This window comes from Trichosurus vulpecula, chromosome 2, assembly GCF_011100635.1.
Source record: "Trichosurus vulpecula isolate mTriVul1 chromosome 2, mTriVul1.pri, whole genome shotgun sequence".
Lineage (NCBI taxonomy): Eukaryota > Metazoa > Chordata > Mammalia > Diprotodontia > Phalangeridae > Trichosurus > Trichosurus vulpecula.
In genome coordinates this window covers 142,401,463-142,417,159 of record NC_050574.1, presented here as the reverse complement: position 1 = coordinate 142,417,159, position 15,697 = coordinate 142,401,463, and the positions used below count along the sequence as shown (strand labels likewise).

At 38.9% G+C, this 15,697-nt stretch overlaps 1 pseudogene; it reads left to right on the top strand.

Annotated features, from left to right (window-relative positions):
- The first annotated feature begins 7,965 nt into the window (after positions 1-7,965).
- Positions 7,966-8,879, top strand: LOC118838379 (annotated as a pseudogene).
- The last annotated feature ends 6,818 nt before the right edge of the window (positions 8,880-15,697 follow it).

The window sequence follows — 15,697 nt, the reverse complement described above, 5'->3', positions numbered from 1 at the left end:
TCCATGATGTGGCAGAACAGTGTGTACTTCGGGCTGATAAGATGCTAGGAGGCCACTTTATTTTCACATTTGAGGTTGTTGGTTTTTTTAATGTATATGTGTAGTATTTTAATATTATCAGCAATGAATTCCTCCCCAATGCCAGGGCTTCCTAAAAGAGATCTCAAGCAAAGTTCTGTTCTGCTCCAATTTATGAGTTAGTACTGTTTTTTTTTTTACTTACAATTAACTTAATTTAAATTAAATTAAAAATTAATTAACAATTAATTTCATTAAATATGAAACTACCAAGATTCGCCAGAGAAGTAAGGAATTTTCTTTTTAGTTACACATGCAATGCATATACCACTCAGTGTAAAACATGGCATTTCAAAAGTGGTATGGTAACATTTCATTTTTCATTTTGTACTTCTGTTCACATTTTCTTTCTCCAATACACTGTGATGCTTAGAACTGGCTTTAGTTTATTTTTATTTTCATTTTCTTTCTCTCTCTTTCTTCCTCTTTCCTTTCCCTTTCCTTCCCTCCTCTCTTCTCTCCTCCTCTCCCCTCCCCTCCCCTTGCCTTCCCTTCCCATTCTTTCTTTCCTTCCTTCACAGGGTTAAGCTACACTTAATACAGTGTGGTTGATATTTTCCTTTTCAGTTAGTTGGTATAAATTTTCTAGGTTGTTCTTGCTTGAGTTAACACTACAGACTTGTTTTTTTTTAATCCAGCAAAGATACTGCTTTGAAAAAATGTAAGAAAGCATCAGATGTAAATGCAGGCCACCAACACCCAATAAATGTTTAAGTATGCCCAGAGTAGCATCCTCAATTTCCACCAAAGATTGTAGAATGAGACAAATTAAATGTTCATGGAGAAGAAACCCAGAAGATTTAGCTTTTCTACAAAAGGGAACTAGAGACATAGGAGATTTATGGAGAAATATGGAGTACTAATACAGGTAAAATGCATCAGGGACTAGCTATTTGGTCTGGTTTTTAATCATTTCAAACTCTCACTTGGGTTTTTCTATTGAATGTAACAAAAGCATTTTCCTGTCTGGTCATAACTCATGTGAAAGTCCTGACAAGCCTCCTTCCCACTCCCCCCCCACCCCACCAAGCCTCAAGGTTCTGAAAGGAATTAAAATGTTAAGTACCAAGAGGATTTAAAAATAAGTGATATCCTGATCTTCTAGGCTACTCAGGTTTACATCTTCTGAATTTTCTCAGAATGGGAAGGGAAAGGTCATTTTATATCTACATTAGAATCACAGAAATTCAAAATAGCAGTAGTTCCCAACATCTACCTAGTGGAACCCAGACTGGAAAAAATAATCCCCAAATTTCCTGAAAATTTTCAGTGCTACCAGCAAATTAGGAACTCTCCCTTGAGATCAGAGAACAACATTCTGGAGCCATAGGTACAGGCCTGAGATGGAGCATCGTGCTAGGAAATCAAGAAGCCCAGTGCATGGATGAAATTTAGGTGTAAGAAAACTGGAAGCATGATAAGGGTCCTCAGATAAGGACTCTTAGAGCCAAATAGAGGATTCTGCATATGATCTTGATGAGAATAAGGATCAAATTAACTTCAATAAGTAGAGGAGAATGGGGTGATATGGTCAGATCTGTTCTTTAGGAAGATCACTTTGTCAGCTGAGGGAAAGATGAACTGGAATGAGGAGAGACTTGAGGCGAAGAGAAAAATCAGAAGTCTATTGAAAAATTCCAGATGCGAATTGAGGAAGGCCTGCATCAGGGAGGTGCCTTGTCAAAGGAAAGAAAAGGACTCGAAGGGGAGATGTTTTGAAGGTAGAAATGATAAGACTGTATATGAGGGATTAGAGAGAGTCAGGAATCAAAGACAACATCTAGGTCCTTCAGCCAAGGTGACTGGAGGATAGCAGTGTCTGCAATAAGCAACAAGGATGTTTGAGACAAGGCTTGGTGTGGGGGAAGAGAACTAGTTCAGTTTCGAACATAATGAGTTTAAGATGAATAAGGGAATTCAGTATGGACTTGAGGCTTTTGCCACTCTGATTACTTAAGTCTGGATGTTCTCCAAATTGTTAGTGTCCTTCCAGGAAGCTTATAGCAGGACTAGCATATCCTTCTTTAAGAACCTCTTCCAGGAGACTAAGCCTTTCTTAATGCAGCTCAAGGTTACTAACTTTTTTTGGTTGCCACTACTAGGATGTGACCTATTTTCTCACCCACTGGTTGATCACATAAACTTCAGGGTCATGATATGCCCCTTCTCCTAAAGACACCCCCACTCTGGAGATAATTGTACTTTACCAATGAAGTTACAGGTTCTGTTAAAAAATGGAGAGAGAGAGAGGGAGAGAGAGAGAGAGAGAGAGAGAGAGAGAGAGAGAGAGAGAGAGAGAGAGAGAGAGAGAGAGAGAGAGAGAGAGAGAGAGAGAGAGAGAGAGTGTGTGTCTCTGCTCTCAAAGAGATTACAGTCTAATGGGGGAGACAACATATAAACAGCTGTGTAAAAACAAGCTATATGCAGGAGAAAGAAAAAATAATCAATAAAAGAAAACATTAGAGTTAATAGGGACCAGAAAAGCCTTCGGGTAGAACATAGGATTCTAGGTGGTTCTTAAAGGAAGTCACAGTGTACAGGCAGAGATGAGGAGGAAGAATAGTCCAGACATAGAGGATAGTTACCGAAAAATGTCAGGAGTTGGCGATGTGGAGTGTCTTCTTCCAGGAGCATTCACTATAAAAATATATCTATATAATGTTTTAACAACTGGAGGAGTGAGGAAGAATCAACAGGAGAGATACCACTAGAGCTCAGCCTTGAAGGAAGAAAAACAGAAATTCTGGAAGGCAGAAAAAAGAGGGCGAAGTATATTTTGAGGAAGGTGAGGGAAGCAGGCAGTACATGTGCATAGACATGGGCAATATCTAGTACGGGGAAAGGAATGTAGCTTATGTACCTAGTACTCATGTGAAATAAGACTGGAAAGGTATATGGAAACTAGGTTATGCATGTCCTTATTATCAGGCTAAAGATACTGTACTTTATCCTAGGGGCATCAGGGAGATAGTCAATGCAAATTTTTGAGGAAGATGACATTTTCATATCTGTTCCTTATTGTATTGGTGACTGTTTGAGGGATATAAAAGACAGAGCAGGAATGACTGGAAACAGAAAAACCAGCTAGGTACTACTTGGAGATAAAAGTGATAATGGTCTGAACTGGAGTGATGGCTGTGTGAATAACAGGGGATATGGAAAAACGATGGATGGAAGACATATTGAGGAAGTATAAAATAATAGGCTTTAAAAAGTGAGAGAATATGAAGGGTGAGGGAAAATGAAGCATCAAGGATGGTGTTCAGTTTCAGTCTAAACTACGACCCTACCAGAGTTCTTAACATCTTTAGCAATGGAGATGGCATGTTTCTGCTAAAATAACAAAGATCTGTCTAGGCTCTTCTGGATTGGAGTTTCTCTACAGAGCCTGAGCAGTGAAAACAAAGTTGACTCTAAGAAGCTGTGATCTGCCTTGGTGACAGGGCAGTTTTTCATGACACCTAGAAATCTGCTCTGTTCGGTGTATCACCTGCATCTCTGTGGAGCCCCTTCTTACGAGAACAAGATAAAATTCCTTTTGCCCTTGCTTAGGTCTGTGGGTATCCAGTAATTAACAGGCAAACTTTAACTTCACTTGAAAAGATGAAGGCTGAACCCAATTTAAGCAATCACTCAAAGTATTCCCAAACATGGGGTCATACTTTCTCCACTAGGTAAATAACAAAATTAGACATCTTCAAATATTTTCTAAACATTTTTTGTTGGTGCTCAGTCTTTTCAGTCATGTCTGACTCTTCACAACCCTATTTGGGGTTTTCTTGGCAAAGAAACTGGAGTGGTTTTCTATGTCCTTCTCCAGATCATTTCACAGACAATCACTAATATTAGACCATTAGTAGATGTCAATTATTTCAATACTTCAACTGCTACTGATGTGGTGCTTTAGCACCACGTGAAGACAGTAACACCTTGATGCCTTAGGAGATGGTCAGTCTAGCTATCACTTAGCTAATGCTTTGTATTTGTAAAGGGCTGAAAATTTCAATTCTAGTTCTTCTTCACCATCACTCTTGATGAAAGTCAAGTCAGTGCACTAGACAGAGTACAACATCTAGAGTCAGAGGCTGAGAGTTCTGCCGCTAACTATGCAGCTTTTGGCACTCTACCTAATTTATCTGGGCCTTACATTCCTAATCTGTTTAAAAGAGGAAGAAGAAGGAGGAAGGGAGAGAGAGAGAGAGAGAGAGAGAGAGAGAGAGAGAGAGAGAGAGAGAGAGAGGGAAGAGAGGGAGAGATGGATTGAGTTTTCAAATAAATGACTTTTAAGGTCTCTTCTGCTCTAAAGCTATGATCTTTTAATCCCATGATTACTTTCCCCACAGAAAGGTTACATAATTTACTGATGATCAGACAGTAAACTAGTGTCACATCTGAGATTTAAGTCTCCCATCCCTAATTTACTATTCTGCTGCTCAGCACACTGAGTCACCCTTGCTTTTTCATTCAATTAGCTAAAAGATATATGCCAACATAGAGCAGACATGTTGCAGCAGGACTTGTATTCCCTATAAACTTAATTGATAGTGAGGAATGATGAATGTGGAAAAAAAGGTCCTTACTCTGTCCTCTGGGAAAAAAAAAAAACCTTAATCCATGAGCTAGTACTTCTCATTCATCAAAAAAACAAATATAAGTTCCTCTTCCATTTAATTTTCTTCCTTCTTTCAACTGTCTGATAGGCTGCCTAGTTGCTGTGGAGACAAACCAATGGGACCGAGAAAGAAGGAAAGAATAGAACACCCGTGAACATAGAGTAACTTCTTTTGCATTATCTAGATATTGGAAATAAAGAACATTCCATTATCCATACTAGGAAATTGAGACACAAAGAGGAACTATTTTAGCTCCAGGTATAATGTGTGCTTAATTTACATAAAATGTATTTTCTCAATTTTTATATACACATAACACATAGTCTCTATGAAAGTACCTTGTAAATCATTACGTCCAACCTCCTTATTTTATAGATATGGCAGTAAAGGTCAAGAAAATTTAAAGGAAAGGAGGGAGGTAATTCCTCAAGCTATCTTCATTTAGCTTTTCCTTAACTTCTCCCAAATTCCTCTTCCTCAAATTTTAAGTTTTGTTTTGTTTTGTTTTTCCACAATTCCAAAGACCTATAAAATCCAGTGCTTAACACAACGATTGGCTCTTATTAGGCACTTAATAAATGCTCATTGACTAACTGATCTTTGTAATTTTTTTTTCTTTACTTGGCATAAGTCCTTATCTCTTCTTCTGTTCATCTGATTTGGTTATCTACATCATACCAAATGCAGGAAAAATGCACAGAAGGTGAAAGAGAAGTAGGAAAAAGAAATGGTAGTTGTGGCTATAATTCCCACAACTTCCTGCCATTTGTTGGCTTTAGAAGTGTGACAGTGAGGTAGCTAAAGTCTTTAGACTATATAATTGGTACCTCTTTTGTAGTGCCAAAGTATTAGAAAGAGACAAGAAAAATAAATGTTGGCATTTCCAGGGCCTTTGAAGACATGATACTGCTGTCTTGTTTGCAACCTTGCAGTTCTGACCAAAAGAATCACCAAGAGCTCCTGCAACACTGTCCAGTTCTCTGTAGCAACTTGCTGTGAATTAAACTGTCAGAACTCTGTTCCCAATAGATGAAAGTCTTAAGATTAGATACTGATTTTGGCATAGTGGATAGAACAGTGGACTTGAAGCCAATAAAACTGGCATTCAAATCCCATCCTACATACTCTGTGACCCTAGGTGACTCCATGCTTTGGTTTCCTTGTATGTAAAACGGTGGAGGAAGAAAGTGGACTTTGACAGTCTCTTCCAGCTCTAAAGCTACAGTCCTTTCAAGTTTTGTTTCACAGATCATGTAAGAAAGAAGAGAAAGAAAAGGTGCTCAAATCTGAAAGAAGTTTGGGTGTTTGGAGCTGAAGCTGGGAAGTGCTAAAAATGTTATACTTCATGACATGTCTGTCTAAGCTGCTTGAGTTCATTATGATTCTAGTAATCCAATTGCACTGCTGTAGTTTTACTGATCAACCTGAGTTTTGCATAAATATGAATTGCCTAGATCTAATAGAGGCAATCATCAGTGACAGAGACAAGCAAAAATGGAGTAAGCTCAGATGTAGAATCTGGGATGTAACTGTCTGAGCCACAGATTTTCTCAGGCCTGGAATAGCATTCTAGAGTCCCATATGTCAAGAGGATGACTGTTCCATTATATAGGATATTACAGAGGTCTTAGTGCAGTTTAAAACCTCAGTCGGATATGGAATACTCCTATTAAATGTGAAAGTAGGATACTTTTTTTAAAAAATCTGTCCAATAGTTTACAAATAAAGTAATTCATAATCTCCCATTTCTGGTGTTTCTATGTATTGAAATCAAAGCCCTATACAGATATTAATTGTTCAAATCACAGTTACCTTGGAAGTGGTAGTATTATTCCCATTTTGCAAGTCTAGCACCGAGGACACCTGAGGGTTTAAGAAATTTGGGCAGAACTTAGAATCATTCTAGTCACTACCATTCGATATTAAACTTATATGAAATGAAAATAGTTCAGATATTAGTGACAGAAAAGATAAGAACAAATTTTACAGGGAGAATTAAAATGGAAAAGATGAAGAATTTCATATACAAGGAAGTTATCATGTTCTCATGCAAGCCTGTGAGATACCATCTCATTGTAGTATCAATACAAGAAGGTGCAGCTCTGCTCTGAAATTTGCAGGAATGAAAAGCAAGGCATGTTCTAGGAAGAAGCCTCAGCTCAGAAATACTCATTTCCTCTCAGAAAAAAATGAAATCAAGGTTGTTTATCAACCTTCAGAGGACCCACTCCCTCAGTATGATTAACCCTGACATGTAGCAAAAGGAAAAAGTGTCTCCCACCAGTATCCTTTGCAATATAAATAATGTGTGTGTGTCTGTGTGTGTGTATTTAAGTTTCAAAGATGATTTCTGTAAATCGGTTCAGGTACCCAGAGACTGTATCCAAAAATTAGAAGCACCTGAAATAAAGATCATCCTGTGTAAATATGACTTTAATAATGGTTTTCATATAAATCTTTCCTGTTCAGCAGTCAAGAGAAGGACCTCATGACCAGGAATGCATTCAGTGGCCCAAAGGGAATTTTGCATGCAGTGCAACTGCCATTGAAAATCTTGTGATGAAGACAGAGAAATGAAAAGTGAATTTCTCTTCAGTCTTGTGATGTGGCCTCCAGATCTAACAGGAAGATTTTTTCCAGTTGCAGCTGGGAATTTTAAGCAAAGACTTCTTAGGGATAAGGTCCCTGAATGGAGCTGCATGCTGATCTCCAGAAGTGCCCTAGAATACCTAGGGTGCAACAATCTAGATGGCATTAGGGCCAAGTTCACAACTCTTATTTTTGTTCACTCCAGCTGAGAAAACCCAGTCAGATACTTTTCTGGCATTCTTGCCTTTAAACCATAGATTGTTGGCTCTCTATATCCCGAAATTAATTTCTCTACGCCTAAAAACAGTTTTCAGCTTCTAACCTGGCTCTTTTGTATATTTTTGACATACTAATGCTGCACCAAAGTCATGGTGAAAAGCAAATGACTGCTGCATTTTTGCATATACTCACCTTTGTCAAAGGCTAAAGCATTCGACAAACAATACTTAACAAATATTTATTAATATGTACATGTATAAGTTAATAGGTATATATTTAAATATATATATAACATATATCTATGCAAACTTCTATTTATCAGTTCTTAATTTCGTTCTTTTTAAAATATGTCATGGAAATACTTGTTTAAAAATAAAATGCCTGAGGACGTGGCAGCGCGGGCGGGAGCCGGGAGCAGCGGCCTGCCGCGGCGGGGCACTGCGGCACTGGGGGCCAAGGGACAGCCATGCAGTACGGCAGGGAAAATATTCTTTTTGGAATGGGAAATCCTCTTCTTGATATTTCTGCAGTTGTGGACAAAAATGTCCTTGATAAGTACGGTCTGAAACCCAATGATCAAATTTTGGCAGAGGAGAAACACAAAGAACTGCTTGAAGAACTTGTTAAGAAGTTCAAAGTGGATTATCATGCTGGTGGTTCTACACAGAACTCTATTACAGTGGCCCAGTGGATGATTCAAAAACCATTCAAAGCAGCAACATTCTTTGGCTGCATTGGCATGGATAAATTTGGTGAGATCCTGAAGAAGACAGCTGCAGAAGCCCATGTGGACGCCTATTACTATGAACAGAATGAGCAGCCCACAGGAACTTGTGCCGCCTGCATCGCCGGTGACAATAGGTCCCTTGTTGCCAATCTTGCTGCTGCCAATTGTTATAAAAACGAAAAACATCTTGACTTGGAAAAAAACTGGAAGTTGGTAGAGAAAGCCAAAATTTATTATATAGCAGGTTTTTTCTTGCCGTTTCACCAGAATCTATATTAAAAGTAGCTCGCCAAGCTTCTGAAACCAATAAGATCTTCATTTTGAATCTTTCTGCACCATTTATTAGTCACTTCTTCAAGGAACCAATGATGAAAGTTATGCCTTATGTTGACATCCTATTTGGAAATGAAACCGAAGCCGCCACTTTTGCTAGAGAGCAAGGCTTCCAGACTGAAGAAATTAAAGAGATAGCCTGGAAGGCACAAGCCCTGCCAAAGAAGAACTCGAAAAGGCAGTGAATTGTAATCTTCACCCAAGGGAAAAACGACACAATCATGGCTACAGGGAATGAAGTCAGTGTTTTCCCTGTCCTGGATCAAGACCAGAGTGAAATAATGGACACCAATGGAGCTGGAGATGCCTTTGTTGGAGGTTTTCTGAATGAAGATTGGAACATACTTTTTAATTTTTTTTCTTTTTTTGTCTGTTTTCTTTCACAACACGACTAATATGGAAATATGTTTTGCAGGACTGCATATGTGTAACCTATATCAAATTGCTTGCTTTCTCAATGGGGGACAGAGATTGGAGGGAGAGAATTTGAAACTTAGAATTTTAGGAAATGAATGTTAAAGATTATTTTTACATGTAATTGAGGAAAAATAAAATATATGTGTGTGTGTATACATATGTGTGTGTGTGTGTATTTAAAAGACTGTAGTTGTGGGGCAGTTGTCAATTTGTACAGCAAGATGTCATTTTTCTTACCAGGTAGCTCCCTACAATGTTGAAGTTAGAGGTCTGAAGAACTACAACCAAGATGTACAAAGATTTGATTTGATTTTTTTTAAATAACAGAGTTCCTGCCCTCATGGAGCTTTGGATGTAATGGATCAAGGAGTCAGTCAGACATTTAACTAACATTTATTAAGGATCTACTATTTACCAGGCACTATGCTAAGCCCTGAAGATGCAAAAAAAGGCAAAAACTGTCCTTGTCATAAAAGAACTCATAATCTAATGGGGAAGATAATCAGCAAACAGCTGTGTACAAGCAAGATATAGATAGGATAAATTGGAGACAGTCACAGAGGGAAGATGCTAAGATTAAGGAAGCCTGAAAAAGACTTCTTAAAGAAGGTAACATTTTCACCGGGACTTAAAGGAAGCTAGAGAAGACAGGAGTTAGAGATGAGAAGGGAGAGCATTCCAGGCAAGGGGAAAACCAGTAAAAATTCCTAGAATCAGGAGGATGTTGTGTGAGGAATGGCAGGGAGTCCAGTGTCACTGAATCACAGAGTATATGGAGAGGAATAAAGTGTAAAAAGGTTGGAGAGGCAGGAAGGGGTGAGATTATGAAGAGCTTTAAAAGCCAAACCCAGTATTTTATATTTGACCATGTAGGTGATGAGGAGCCACTGGAGTTTATTGAGTCAAGAGGAAAAAATGTCAGACTTGTTCTTTAAGAAGATCACATCTGGCTGGAGGATAGACTGGAGTATCGAGAGACTTGAGGCACGGAGAGCACCTGCCAGTTTGGTGGCAGTGTCAGAAAAGAAAAGGAAGCATTGAGAAGATATGTTATGAAGGTAGGAAAAAACAGCATGTGACACAATTTTCTCATGTAAGAAAAGTCATTGCTTTTTTCAAATCAAAACCAAATATTATTGCTTTAATTTTTTTTTATTTTTCATTTTTTATCATTTAGATCAATGCATTCAAGTGGCCAGTTTCCCCTCATACTATCATCAGAGTAAAGAATCAATAACTGCTTTTTTCCCCTTGGATAGGGGTGGATATAGCCAACTATCACCCAGTCAAAAAGCACTTCTTAGGTGCCAGGCACTGCGCTAAATGCTGGAGAAACAAAAATAAGCAAAAGGAAAGATATAAAAGAAAGACAGTCTCTGTCATCAAAAAGCTTAGATTCTAATGGGAGAAGAGAAGTGAAATGAAGAGAGCTGCAAAGGGGGAGGGTTGGTACCTGCTCAGGGGAATGGTTCATAGTCTGCGGATTCAGAGTACAGCTGGAACAAAGGATAGCTGATAGGGGTTCCTCCCCAAATATGGAGGCTCCAGGAATAACTAAGCAATGGGGGAAGGTAAGTGAATTGGTGTTCTAGGGCAGGGGTGGAGGCACATGTGGGCTTCTAGCCCCTTTGGGGCTATACTTGAGGAGTTAGAGGGCCACATGAGACCTCTAGTCCACCAGGTTCCCAACTCTTGTGCTAGGGTGACATGAAGCTTGGTGATAAAGTCTGGAGAGTCCAAAGCATAGCCTCTTACATTCCATTATCTTTCATGGAAACATCTATATAACCAATATCTTTTTTTTTTATTTTATACAAAGGGTGCCCCTACCTTCCATCAGAATCTGACACCTTTTGTGTTTTTCCATAGGTTAACTCTCTCCACCCCATAAACAGCAGTGGTTGACATGTGGCTCCCTCAAGCACCAGCAACTATATATGTCAGGACAACAAATTAGTAATTCTCATTTCAACTCATAAGGCCTTTGGATTCTCTCTTAGTCATGAATAGTGGAGCAAACAGCAGCTATTCCCTGAGGGAAGCAAGGTAGAATCAGAATTTTAAAAAGCAAGAGAGATTCTAGACTTCATGAAGAAAAAGTGTTTTACCCTCCCTTGTTTTCTTAGCCCAGGAGTGATTCTGAGTGAGAGGGATTCTGAAACTGCATCTGTGCTTGTTCAATGTGGTCCAAGGAAGGGGGTTGCCCCTAATAGCTTGTGGGGTACATTCCCTTATGTACCTCCCAGTCAGTTATTTCAAGTTATTAAGCAACTAACATACTGTATTGATACCTGTTCATTCAATTCACATGTTAAATAAAAAAAATGCACGAGAGAAAACATATTCATTATCATTACTGAGACACTGAGAAATCAGAGCCCCTGGTATAATAAAAGGAGCTATTACAAAAGATAGCCTTGATGTGGTGGATAAAGAAAGGCCGGATTTAGTTAAAAGGACCTAGGTTCAAGTCCCACTTCAGACACATACTTGCTATGTAGGTAAGAAAATCTTTTAACGTCTGTGCCCCAGGCAACATTCTAAGACTATATTCTTCATTGGGAATTTCCTATACCAATTAAATTATAGGTCTACTTTAAAAAATAAAAAAAATTTAAAAAGAATATTTATTGCAAAAGTGAACTACGATATTGATAGATTTTCATGTTATGAATAGAAAAATAGCATTTATTATTTCAAGCCTATACTTCTAATATTTCTAGCAATCGTTCTGCCCCCCTTTACCAATGCAAGTAATGCTCCTTCTTCATCCTAGTAAACCAATAAATCCTCAAAGCAATCAATAAACATTTATTAAGGAAGGTACATACCCCCAATGTGGAGGCATGGTAGACAAGTCAGTCAGAGAAGTCCCAAAGTAATGCAGCCAGTTGACAAATGAGATATCTGAGTTGAGTTCTCTCCTTATATAGATGTTTGGAGTTCATGGCCCTTCCCACCAGACACAGTCAGAGAGTAGTGATGAGGTAAAGTATCAAAGCAAACATGAGATCCTGTGGGATGATGAGGTTATCTCAATAATTCCTGGGTCATGGTGGAGAAGTAGGAGAAACCTCAAAATAGTATAACCAGATGAGAAATGAAAAATGGTCTTTATGAGTTGCTGGGGGCAAAAATCTTTATCATCTGTTGACCAACTTTTGGGTTATGACTTTCCCAGAACTTTGTCAATCACTGTGTCTTTACTGAAGCCTTTCTTGGAATCAAAGAATCAATTATTAACGTGAATTGTCTACATCTGTAAAATGAGTTGGAGAAGGAAATGGCAAACCACTCCAGTATCTTTGCCAAGAAAACCCCAAATGAGATCATGAAGAATCAGATACTACTGAAACAAATGAACAAAAACAATACCAATCTGTTACATTAACATTGCCATGGGCCCAAAAAGTTCTTTCCCTTAGATCATACCTTAATTGCATATGTTATCTCTGAACTTAATGCTCTGCATATAGTGATTAATAAATGTTTTTGATTTAATTTGAGCGGATCTTGATATATAGTGAAGCAGCATTGTCAGAAAGTCCTCTACCAATTCTGGACCATGTAGGCTATTCATTAGTTCCTATGTACTCTAGTCAGTGCCATAATGAGGCAGTCACTAGGAAGTGGAAGAAGCCTCATCATCTCCTTGAGTTCAGAGTTTCCTTGACTATGTATGTATTTCTTTCATCTGTTCACAATTAGTGGGCATGGGGAAGAATTCTTTGGATAGAGTTCAGGGTTGAAGTGAATTCATAACAAGGACAGGAGCAATGTGAAGTGAATACATAATCAGGATAGTAATCTCAGTTGGTAGGCCCCAGGGCTCACCACTTGAATAATAAGAAATCTGGCTATCACCCTTTAATGCCTCTTTCTGGTAAAATATGTAGATATGGAGGTTATGGAAGGGCACACAGTCATTTTTCTACTCCTAATGATACTCCGGAGAAACAATGGTGGGCATCTTCCATTTGTATACTCTTGGCTACTTGCAGAGTACATACGAAGTCAGCCTATAATTTTTGTAAGTCATTGTGTATTTGTGTAAGTGTATTTATGTTGTGTAAGTCATTTGTGTGTAGTCATTGATGATAAGAACTGGAATGCACAGGGTGAGCATAGGGAGAAAATGAGCTGAAAGGCATAGATCATATAAAAAGGATGTTTTGGGGCAGACAAATAAACCATACTGTTGTAAAAGATTTCTCTGCAGTAGATAGTAGAATAACTTTGTCATAATGATAGTAAGCACATAGCATCTGATAAAAACATTTAAGTATCTCATTCTGGTGCTCTTTCTTCCCATTGAACTAAGGGTGACATCCTGACAAAAGGATATCTTTACCTGGAGATTAGTGAATATAGAGATGAGCTAGGAATTGGAGTTACAATTGGGAAACAATTATCAGAGACAATGCTAGTGGAAAGACCATGGAGTTGGACAATTCTTCTAACACAGGCAGGCAAGCTCAGCAGCCTAGGAAGTCTAGCAGAGGTGGGGAAGTAAGCCATCTTAAAGTATACTCCACTTCCAGAATGGTTCTGTATCCCTGGAATAGCAACAATTTTATGGTGAAATCCAGTGTCACAGATTTCCAAGAATCAAAGAGAGTTGGTAGGATTGCAACAAGTCTTCCAGTTTTCCCACGAGATTTTACATCTAGGAACCTAACACTAAATACTAGGTTTAACAGCAGATACAAGGGGATTCTGGGAAGATGGCCTAGTACCGAGTACGTAAAAAACTTCAAGGTCTCAAGATTTTCCTCCACAAAAGAGATAAAATAGTGCCTCTGGGAGAACATAGAACAATGAAACAAATAAGAGTAAGGGCCAAACAGTGGCTCTCTTGAGACAGTCAGAGAAGACCTGAAGAAAAATCCTAGGATGAGATTTCCTTGCTGTGAAGAGTAAACACCTCCAGGCTAGGGTCTGCTTTAACAACTAGCTGCAAGCTGCTTAAACAAGAAGCAGCAAGCCCTGGGATCATTTGGTTTGAGAGGCTGCTTCTGGCCCCAGCCATAGGAAATTTTACCCCCAGGACTGTGATGAGAGTTGGGCATCTGAGCTGGGGAAGATAGAGGGAACCTCTGCTGAAAAGGAATCCCAGACCCAGCTGTGCTTCGAAGAGTGGCAGGGGGGAGAAGGAACCAGCACACATCCGGTGAATACCGAAGCAGTGGGGCAGGGGAGCCACTGGCTGTGGGCACTTACAGGAGCTTGGAGGTCCTGGCATGGGTTAAAGGTCACAGGAAAGAACTAAAAAGGATCAGAGGCCAGAGGCACTAAACATCAGAATAGTTCTTTAAAATCGAAGTAGAAATGAGTAAACTTGGAAATTTAGAAAAAAAAAACCTTACTAAATGAATAAAACTAGGAATTTTTTAAAATAAAAAACAGATTAACCCATAAGTAATTTGAATACTTCACAATCCCTCCCCATTTAGACACGTAAGTTTATTTTTCAGAGTCATAAATCTAGAGTGAAGCAAATTTCTCACTGCTGTTTTCACTGCCACCAGACAGCCACCAGGTTTCAGGGGCACTGACTTTTCTTGAGCAAGGGCTGAATCCGTATAGATTTTTGAAGGCTTTGATTCCACTAAAATTAGGACCCATGATACTTAAAAATGTGGAAGTTATGTTGCAAAGGTCAGAAATAGTCTATGAGTTTCACATATAACAATGTCATACTGGGGGCAGGTGAAGAGCAGTTGCTATCATGATTTCCTTAAGCTGTAATCATGAATAAACTAGTGGAAAACATTATGTCTGAGTGAAGCTTGGGCCTGCGTTGCCAGGTACAGGGGCTTCCTACCATCACACCTTGAGCTATCATAAAGCAGTTCTGGAGATTATAGAGGGACTTCCATAAAGATAGCTCTGACCAAAGACATATTAAGATGGAACTCAGTTTGAAAGCATTACTGGATCAGTACAGAGAGGTTTTTTTTTTACTAACTTTGCTCATACCAATTTATTAAAGACAAGTATAGCCAACCTTTCCAAATTTGATCCATGAGGATCAGACTACACTCTAAAAAATGCTGATTTGGAGTCAAGAGGCAACATATCCTACCATAATTTCTTATTTCTGAGTAGTTTAACCCAATAGTTGGCAATTTCAAATCAAGAGGGAGATTGTCAACATATTCTTGAGCTGGAAGAACCTTACTACATTATCCAATAAGGAGTCTTTCCCATGAACAAGGGAAAAAGAGAGTAATGAAATAAAAAAGATTTTTGTTTTGCTCTCCAGGTAGGATACAATGGAAATCAAGGTGCAATCATCTCTTTCTCTGTTTCTCTGTCTCTCTGTCTGTCTTTCTCTGTCTCTGTCTCTGTCTGTCCCTCTGTCTCTGTCTCTGTCTCTGTCTCTCTCTCTCTCTCTCTCTCTCTCTCTCTCTCTCTCCACACACACACACACACACACACACCCCTAGAGAGGATCTTAGAGATCATCTAGTCAAAATGAGGAAAATGAAGCCAAAAGAGGAGAAGTAGTTTGACCCTAGTCACATAAGTAACAAATAACTGAGCCAAGGTTTGAATGCAGGTCTTCTGACTCCAAATCCAATACCCTTTCCACCATCCCATGCAGCCTTCAAGCCACCTTGGGGCAGATTTGTGAGTATACCCAGGGAGAATAGGTTCATGAACAATTAACATTGTGCTAGGCACCCTGGGAGGTCCTCTCTCTTACTAGTGAAAGAAT